The 9,882-nt window shown below is 40.1% G+C and overlaps 1 non-coding gene across 1 annotated transcript; it reads left to right on the forward strand.

The window, feature by feature from the left end:
- Positions 1 to 4,428: 4,428 nt before the first annotated feature.
- Positions 4,429 to 4,533, forward strand: LOC148548772 (small nucleolar RNA R71). Its single transcript, XR_015897193.1, has one exon. It is a non-coding gene; the product is annotated as a small nucleolar RNA R71 (small nucleolar RNA).
- The last annotated feature ends 5,349 nt before the right edge of the window (positions 4,534 to 9,882 follow it).

Genomic DNA, 9,882 nt, shown 5'->3' on the forward strand with positions numbered 1-9,882 from the left:
GTTTTAGCGCAACTCTCTGTCTCCTTTTGGGGTGATGTGCAATCCATGCGACGCGATCGCGTCGCTCACGCGGTCGCGTTGGATTGGTATTGTGCAAGGGACGCGATCGCATGGGGCATGCGATCGCGTGGGTCAATTTGTGCGAAACGCACAAAGGCCGCACGATTCCAGCCTAACTTTCTGTTCATTGGATCCTTACGCCGATATATATATCACGCGGCCGCATGGGTCACGCAGTCGCGCGGGTGGTGTTTTCCGCGATATGGCGCGATCGCATGGGTCATGCGGTCGCGTCGTGCACCCTCTTTTTTTTTTTATATGCATGAAAAATGCAGAATGCAATGATTAACATGAATGCTATGCATGATTCCAGGTTTAATAAATTAAAATGAAAAAGGCAAAATGAAAGCAATTAAAAAAAATAAATTGAAAAAGAAGCGACCATACCATGGTGGGTTGTCTCCCACCTAGCACTTTTAGTTAAAGTCCTTAAGTTGGACATTGGAGGAGTATCCTGTTATGGTGGCTTATTTTTAAATTCGTCCAAAAATCTCCACCGGTGCTTGGAATGCCAATAGCCTCCGGGGTCCCAAACCAAGCACGCAAAGCTTCTGAACAGTTTTAAATATATTTTTAGGCTCCCGGGATGACAAATGTCAGAATAAACTCCAGGATTCAAAGCCTTGCTTTTAAATTCGCCTCCGTCTTGATCTACATGTCTCCATTCGGGCGGGTTAAAAAGTAGAATCTCATCTTGGTGACCAAACATTTTCCGTGATCTATGTGATTGAGCATGATACCAATCCGTGTACTTCGAAGTGAAGCATGGAACCTTATTGAACCTTGTGCACCAGCTCTGAGTACGAGCCATTTTCCTCTTACTCTTAAAGCCACAGAGAGTTCTAAGCTGGCCATCTGTTTCAAGCAAACCATATTCAAGTGAATAAGTAAAGTTATAAGTTAATGATTGTACCCACTTGAAGCTTGTATTAGGTGGTAATGGCCTTGGGATAGGTGTTTTTGATGGTTCTGCAAGTTCTGTTTCCTTGTGCTCTTCTGTGAATTCCTCCACTTCTTTGCAAAGATCTTCAATTGTATCTATGTCCTGGTCAAAGTCTTCTGTGTCTTCCTCATCACTTGAGTCATAGATTGAAGGTTGAGAGAAATCTACCTCTGCACCATCTTCATATTCACTTGGGGAAGATTCTTCTATCTTAGAGAATTCACTTGCGGATGCAAGTTCATCACCAAGAGAGCTAGACTTGTGAGCATTATCATCAAGGGAAATTGCTTCTTGGATTATTCCGTCTGATTATTCATAAACGACTTGCCTTGGAGATTATACAGTATCCTCCTTAGCATCAACTGTAGCATCCTGGATGGAGTTTTCCTTAATTCTGGATTCCCATGGAAGTTCAGCATCTCCTAGGTCTTCAACCAACTTTTCTTCTTGAACAAAGACAGCTTCTTCTAATTGTTCCAGTACAAATTCATGCTCTGTCTTGTCCACTGGAGTTTTTGGCACTTCCTTCATGCTCTGCTCTTCATTGGGCTGTCCACATGGAGCTGTGGTTGATCCTTGTGTATTTGTGCGCCAAGAAGCCCATTGAATCATCGCTTGCTCCAGTTGTTTGATGGTTGTTTGAAATTTAATTACTGTTTCCCTTAGGCGATCCTCTGCTTCTCGGGATGCTGGACTTGGACATGCTACAAAGGAAAGTGGTGGTGATTGGGAGCGATTGGATTGGTATTGGGGTAAGGATGGATCATATGGTGGCGAATGGTGAAGAGAAGCTTGTGAGTGTGGTGGTTCAAGGTTATGTTGAAAGGGTGGTTTATATGTACGGGGTGGGGCTTGTTGGTAGTTACAAAGTTGTCCACCATGTCTTTCAGCTGTGTATGCATTGTGGAATGGTCTTTGTCCAGGATATCTCGGAGGGTGTTGCTGCCAAAAGGGTTGATTAGATCCTCTTGGTTCTATCCATCCTTGATTGGTTTGACCTTGATGCACATTCCTGCTGTAACTTCTATTTCCTTTAACAACATTAGAACCAAACTCAAAGCGAGAGGGTTGAGAATTCATAGCAGCAAATAAAGATAAAAAGGAAAAACAAAAATAAATAGACAAGCAAAAGAAAAAAAATATTTACAATAACCAATAATAAGGCACACGTTAGCAGTTCCCCGGCAACGGCGCCATTTTGACGAGAGGATTTTTACCAGTAAAGAGATTCATAGAAACAGTCGTGTTGTAGATATAGTCTCGAAACCGACAAAAATCCCTTCATAAAAACGTTTTGGGTGTCACAAGTAACAAACCCCTTTAGAAATTGTTAACCGATTATTCAAACCTCGGGTCGTCTTCTCAAGGAACTGCGAGGAAGTATGTTCTTACTATTGGCTATAAAGGTTGTAATCGGGGTTTAGAAGATGAGAATCAAGTAATTTAAATGACAAGTAAAGTAAATGGCAATTAAAATAAATAAATACTATAAAGCAGACTTTTGGCAAGGTAAGAGAAGTTGGAGGTCCAACGTAGTTATCTCTCTCAACTATAATGAAAGTTGAATCTAAACTCCACTTGATCAACCTGTACTAGGGCAAGGGAAAGTCAATGGACTAATTAAATTGACCTTTGAATCCTATTTATTTCCTAAGAAAAGGTTGGGATTGCTTAAGTTCAGCTCAATTAGCAAGATAACGATTATCAATTATGTTGAGTTTAATAACTGTTGAGTTACTAAATTCTTAACCAGAACCAAAAGGGGAAAAAGTAAAATTGCTGGAATAATAAAAATATCCTTAGATGGGAAGTGATGGTAACTTAAATCGAAGAGAACAATCATGAACTAAAAATACCTCAATTATCATTAATTCAAATAACAGTCTGTAACATGGAAGAATTCTTAAATCAAATTATAATAATCAATTCAAATGTTGGAATAAATGAATAGAAGTAAAACTAAAATCAAAGAACATTAAACCTGGGATCCAGAGTTACTCTTAAAACAAGAAGAAATCCTAAATCCTAAAAGAGAGAGAGAGAAGATCTCCCTCTCAACTAAATCTAAATCATTGAAAGGTAAAATATGCGAGCTCCCTTGAATGGGTGCATTCCCACACTTTATAACCTCTGGTCTATGCTGTCTGTACTTGGATTTGGGCCAAAAAGGGCTTCAGAATTCGCTGGGGGTGTATTCTGTAAATTCTGATACGTGGCCTCTGTCACGCGGTCGCGTCATTTGGAGCCTTTCCTTGCCACGCGGTCGCGTCAGTCATGCGATCGTGTCATATGCATTCTGCTTAAGGTGCGCGGTTGCGTCAGTCATGCGGCCGCGTCACTGCTGATTCGTGCTTGGCACGCGATCGCGTCGTCCATGCGATCGTGTGGATACCAGTTTCCTTAAAGCTCTGTTTTGCTTTCTCCTTCCATTTTAGTATGTTTTCTTTTCCATCCTTTAAGTCATTCTGCCTTAGAAAATCTGAAACTACTCAACACACTAATCACGATATCGAATGGAAATAAAGGTAATTAAATTAATTAATTTTAAAGCTTAGGAAACATGCTTTTCACAATATGACATAATAAGGAAGGAAAAGTGAAACCATACAATTAATGTGAATAAGTAGGTGAAGGATTGTATAAATCACTCAAATTAAGCACAAAAGAACTCATGAAATATGGGTTTATCAATGGCAGCGTCTTGATTCTGTATGTTGGATCGCATTTCCTCACGGAACACCTTACTATCTTGGATTTCCTTGCATATGCCTTCAAGTAGAGTCTCAATCCTTGATAGTCTTTCTTTCGATGATGGAGAGTTGAGATTGGAGGGATGAGAAGGGCCATTTTGGCTTTGGTATGGATGTTGAGATGTGTTGTTAGGTGAGTGCTGATATGATCTCTGTGTGGGATGTTGGTGAGCTGCATTATTGTTGGGGTTGTGGCATCTCTGATCTTGGCCTTGGTCTTGTTGATTTCCCCACCCAAAGTTTGGGTGGTTCCTCCACCCAGGATTATACGTTTTGGAGTATGGGTCATGGTTCTGCCTAGGTGAATTTCCAATGTAGTTGGCTTGCTCCTGACTACCCTCTGCTTCTTCATTCACTCCTTCTTGAGTTGCTGCTGAAGTGGTGATTGCTGCTACTTGATTCCTCTCTATCTTCTTGGTGAGGTCAGCCAATTGCTTGGTAATCATCTTATTTTGAGCTAGCAGTGCATCCACATTGTTTAGCTCCATCACTCCTCTAATGTTGCCTCTTTCAGAAGCATAGAAGTAGTCATTCTCAGCTACAGTCTCAATGACATCTATGGCTTCTTCAATGGTCTTCTTCTTGTTCAGAGATCCCTCGGATGAGTGCTCTACTACCTTCTTTGATTCATAAGAAAGACCTTCATAGAAAATGTGCAGCTGCACCCATTCATTGAACATATCTGGCGGGCATCTTCTTGTCAAGTCTTTGAATCTCTCCCATGCTTCATATAGAGTCTCACCATCTTGCTGCCTGAATTTGAACCTCAGCTCTCAACCTTTTGATTCTTTGAGGAGGATAGAATCTCGCCAAGAATTTGTTTACCACATCTTCCCAGGTTGTTAAGCTCTCTTTCGGGAAAGATTCCAGCCATTTAGATGCCTTGTCCTTGAGTGAGAAGGGGAATAGAAGTAGTCTGTAGGTGTCAGGATGAACACCATTAGACTTCACAGTGTCACATATCCTCAGGAAGGTGGTTAGATGTTGATTGGGATCTTCTTGAACACTTCCTCCGAATGAACAATTATTCTGAACAAGGGTGATGAGCTGTGGCTTTAGTTCAAAGTTGTTGGCATGTATGGTTGGTTTTTGGATGCTACTTCCACAGTTTCCTGGGTTTGGATTGATGTAGGATCCTAGAACTCTTATTTCTTGCCCAGCATGATGCGCTGGACCTTCTCTGCCATGGTTGTGAGCCTCTTCTTCATGATGTTTCTCCATATTCTCATCCATGTCTAGTTCAAAATACTATTCCTCTTCCTCAGCACTAACTACTCTCTTCCCTCTTGCTTCCCTCCTTAATCTAAGGAATGTCCTCTCAGGTTCAGAATCAAAGGAAGTTGAAGCCCCGCTTCTTCTACCTGTCATACAACCAACAAGGCAAAAGCAAGAAGGGTAGATGCAGACAGTATTTTCTGCAGAAATGCTGTTAGTGTGAGTGATAGAATATATCAAACAGTTAGTGGGTCAGTGGAACAAATAGTAAAAAAATGATATGCAGATAGCACCACAAATGGGTGAGAGGTAAATGGAAGGAAATAACTAAAACTGAATGAAAATTACTCAGATGGAATTAAATCAAACAAAAGAAAAGTGCTCAATCTTGTTATCCACCAATTTAATCATTGTTGATACAAAATTAATCCCCGGCAATGGCGCCATAAACTTGATGCACGGAAACTTGTCTCTCAACAGATTTCCCTCAGCAAGTATACCGAATTGTCGTCAAGTAAAAACTCACAATAGAGTGAGGTCGAATCCCACAGGGATTGATTGGTCAAGAAACTTTAATTGGCGGAATGTTCTAGTTGAGCTAAGCAGAATTTGATATGAGAATTGTAGGAAATTAAATGGCGGGAAAGTAAATGGCAGAAAATGTAAATGCTGGAAATAAAGAGCTGAATATAAATGACGGAAAGTAAATTGCAGAATCTTAAATGGGGAATGGGGAATTTAGCATGAAAGTAAATGGCAGAAACTAAAGAGAATGGGTAAATCAGAAATGGGGAATTCATTGGGCTTAGGAGATGTTGCATTCTCCGGATCAAGTTCATTCTCATCTCTTCCTCAATCAATGCATTCATTGATCTCCTTGGCAATATTAAGTGATTGAATTCCAATTCCTTGGTAACTCAATCTCTCAAATCTTGATCAATAGCCAATTCCTTGGTCTAATAGCATGATCTCTTCATTCCTCTTCCAAGGTTCAGAAGAGATCTAAGTATGAATAGTTTCTTTTCCAAGACAACTATCCAATTGGATGAAGATTGAAAGCTTTCTTGTAAAATCAAGAGAAAAGAAAGAAGAAGAATAATGAAAACTATTATTGATCCATCAAATTATAACAGAGCTCTCTAACCCAATGAAAGGGGTTTAGTTGTTCATGGCTCTGGGAATGGAAAGCAAAGATGGAGAGTACATTCTGAAGTAAAACTAGAAGTTGCAGAGAAAGTAAAATTATACAGAGAGTAGTCCTCTCAATCCAAAAGCTCTTCTCTAGTTCAAAACTACCCCTATATATACTACTCTTCTGATTTTCCAGTTGGCTCTTCAAGTCTTGGATATGGGCCTTTGGATCTTGAGTTGAAGCAGTTTGGAATCTTCAGTGGGCTCAGCTTTACTTGCAGAGAAAGTGTGAACTAGGCATGGACTTTGGCTAGGACGTTAGTGGCGTTAACGTTAAGTAAAAATATGGGTTCGAGAATGTTAGTGACAATCACCTTTTGCACTAACGTTCCTAGCCCAAGATGAGTTACGTTAACTTCAACGTTAGTGGCACTAACGTTGCCTCTTGATCCATCGCGAGCGTTATTGGCGTTTACCTTTGCCAATAACGTTGCTCTTGGCCCCTTCTTCCCTACGTTAGAGTTCACGTTAGTGTAGCTAACGTGACTCTTAACGTGGGTATACCTCAACTTCGAGAGCGTTAGTGACACTTACCTTTGTCACTAACGCTCCAAACACCCTTCTTCCCAAGTTAGAGTTCACGTTACTTAGGTTAACGTGACTTCTAACGTGGTAGTGATAGCCATCTCCAACGTTAGTGACAAAAGTGAGTGTCAATAACGTTGGCTCATCATTCCTTTCCTCCACGTTAGCTTCCACGTTAATGCAATTAACGTGGCATCTAACGTGGCTAATAGAGGCTTAGTCCAACGTTAGTGACAAAGGTGAGTGTCACTAATGTTGGCTCTTCATTGCTTCTCCCATGTTAGAGTTCACGTTAATGTAGTTAGCGTGACTTTTAACGTGGCTAAGTGTGCCCCTCTCCCTGATGTTAGTGGCATTCACTTTTACCACTAACGTTGGAGCTTTACTTTTCTTCCACGTTAGCTTCCATGTTAACGTAGTTAACGTGGGCTATGATGGTTCGCGAAAGCATTATTGGTGTTCACTTTTCTCATTAACGTTGTAAGCTAGCCTCCTTTCCTTGTTAATGGTCATATTAGTTGGACTAACATGGCTATTAACGTGGCATCTTCCTTGCTTCCTTTGTCCTGAAATCAAGCAAATAAAGTGCATCAAAGCTAGGTTCTAACCCATGAGATCATGCATCATTCAATTCATGCATAATTCTCATGAAATCATATAAAATTCACAATGTTTGCTTGAATCAAGATGTAAATGACTATTTACCCAAAACTTGCTTATTTCCTAAGAAAGTGCATGAAACTACCCTAAAACCATAAAGAAAAGGTCAGTGAAACTGGCCAAAATGCCCTAGCATCACAAGGCTTGTCATCTGCCCGTGGAACTGGAGCACAAGGTCTACTGGGCAACTAGATTCCTAAACTTTGATGCTAAATTAGCTGAAGAAAAAAGATTGCTCCAGCTGAATGAGCTAGAGGAATTCAGACTCACTGCTTTCGAAAATGCCAAGCTTTACAAAGAGAAAGCAAAAAGGTGACATGACAGAAAGCTGTCATCTAGAGTCTTTGAACCAGGACAGAAGGTTCTACTGTTTAACTCTAGGATCAGGCTATTCCCCGGGAAACTGAAATCCCGGTGGAAGGGACCATATGTGATTACAAGTGTGTCACCATATGGCTATGTGGAGCTTCAAGACATTGATTCTAATAAGGGGTTCATTGTTAATGGACAGAGAATTGAGCGTTATCTTGAAGGCAATGTTGAGAAAGAGTGCTCAAAGCTGAGGCTAGATTAAAAGCTCAGCAAGGTCCAACTAAAGACAATAAAGAAGCGCTTGCTGGGAGGCAACCCAGCCATTAGCAAAGCCTATTTTTTTTTATTTAAATAATAATTATACAAGTTTAATATAAAGAATCTTCAAGGTAAAGAATCAATTGCATAATTTCACAGGGTTACAGAAGGATTCAGAGTACAAAACAGGAAGAAGGAGCTCACTGGCAAGAAAACGCCAGTAAGAGGTATATTTGGGCGTTAAACGCCCAAAAGAAGCATCTACTGGCGTTTAACGCCAGTAATAATACCTTTATGGGTGTTAAACGCCAGAATAGGAGCCATTCTAGGCATTTAACGCCACACTTACAGCATCCTGGGTGTTCAAAAAAACGCCCAATGACGAAAGATTTCTGGCGTTTAACGCCAGCCAGAAGCAACAGCTGGGCGTTAAACGCCCAAAAGAGGCTACAGAAGGGCGTTAAATGCCCAAAACAAGCAGCAGTTGGGCGTTTAACGCCAGGATTGTGGAGGGGAGGAAGTTTTTGTTCCCAACTTGATTTTTTTCAAATTTTCATATTTCCATCCATACTTTCTTGCATAAACTTGTTCCCATACTTTCATTTTTCAATCTCTTTTCCAAAAATATTAAAAATATCTTAATCCTAAAATTAAATTTTCCTCAATTCTTCTTCAACTTCTTTTCAAATCCTTTTCAAAACAAATCTATCTTTTTCAAATTTTTTTCAACGCAATTGAGAGCGCGCCAATTGGGTTTCTGTAGCTCCAAAAAATCCACTTCGAGTGCAGGGAGGTCAGAATCCAACAGCATCTGCAGTCCTTCTTCAGCCTCTGAATCAGATTTTTGCTCAAGTCCCTCAATTTCAGCCAGAAATTACCTGAAATCATAGAAAAACACACAAACTCATAGTAAAGTCCAGAAATGTGATTTTATTTAAAAATTAATAAAAATATACTAAAAACTAACTAAATCATACTAAAAACTATGTAAAAACAATGCCAAAAAGCGTATAAATTATCCGCTCATCACAACATCATCAACGGCGCCAAAACTTGGTGCGCACGTTCATAATCTTAATTCTTTTTCACAACTTCGCACAACAAACCAGCAAGTGCACTGGGTCGTCCAAGTAATAAACCTTACTTGAGTAAGGATCGATCCCACGGAGATTGTCGGCTTGAAGCAAGCTATGGTCACCTTGTAAATCTCAGTTAGGCGGATTCAAATGGTTATGGAGATTTGATAATTAAAATATAATTAAAATATAAAATAGGATAGAAATACTTATGTAATTCATTGGTGAGAAATTCAGATAAGCGTATGGAGTTGCTTTTGTTCCTTCTGAACCTCTGCTTTCCTATTGCTTTCATCCAATCATTCATACTCCTTTCCATGGCTAGCTGTATGTTGGGCATCACTGTTGTCAATGGCTACATCCCGTCCTCTCAGTGAAAATTGTCCAAATACACTGTCACCGCACGGCTAATCATCTGTCGGTTCTCGATCATGTTGTAATAGGATCCATTGATCCTTTTGTGTCTGTCAGTACACCCAGCACTTGCGAGTTTGAAGCTCGTCACAGTCATCTCTTCCTAGATCCTACTCGAAATACCACAGACAAGGTTTAGACTTTCCCAATCTCAGGAATGGCCGCCAATAATTCTAGCTTATACCACGAAGACTCCGATTTTTCGGAATGGAGGCTAAGAGATACGCATTCAAGCTTGTTTTCATGTAGAATGGAAGTGGTTGTCAGGCACGCGTTCATAGGTGAGAATGGTGATGAGTGTCACATAATCATCACATTTATCATGTTCTTGGGTGCTATTGAATATCTTAGAATAAGAATAAGCTTGAGTTGAATAGAAAAACAATAGTACTTTACATTAATTCATGAGGAACAGCAGAGCTCCATACCTTAATCTATGGTGTGTAGAAACTTCACCGTTGAAAATACATAAGAACAA

This window comes from Arachis ipaensis, chromosome B8, assembly GCF_059453495.1.
Source record: "Arachis ipaensis isolate K30076 ecotype BB chromosome B8, ASM5945349v1, whole genome shotgun sequence".
NCBI classification, from domain to species: Eukaryota; Viridiplantae; Streptophyta; class Magnoliopsida; order Fabales; family Fabaceae; genus Arachis; species Arachis ipaensis.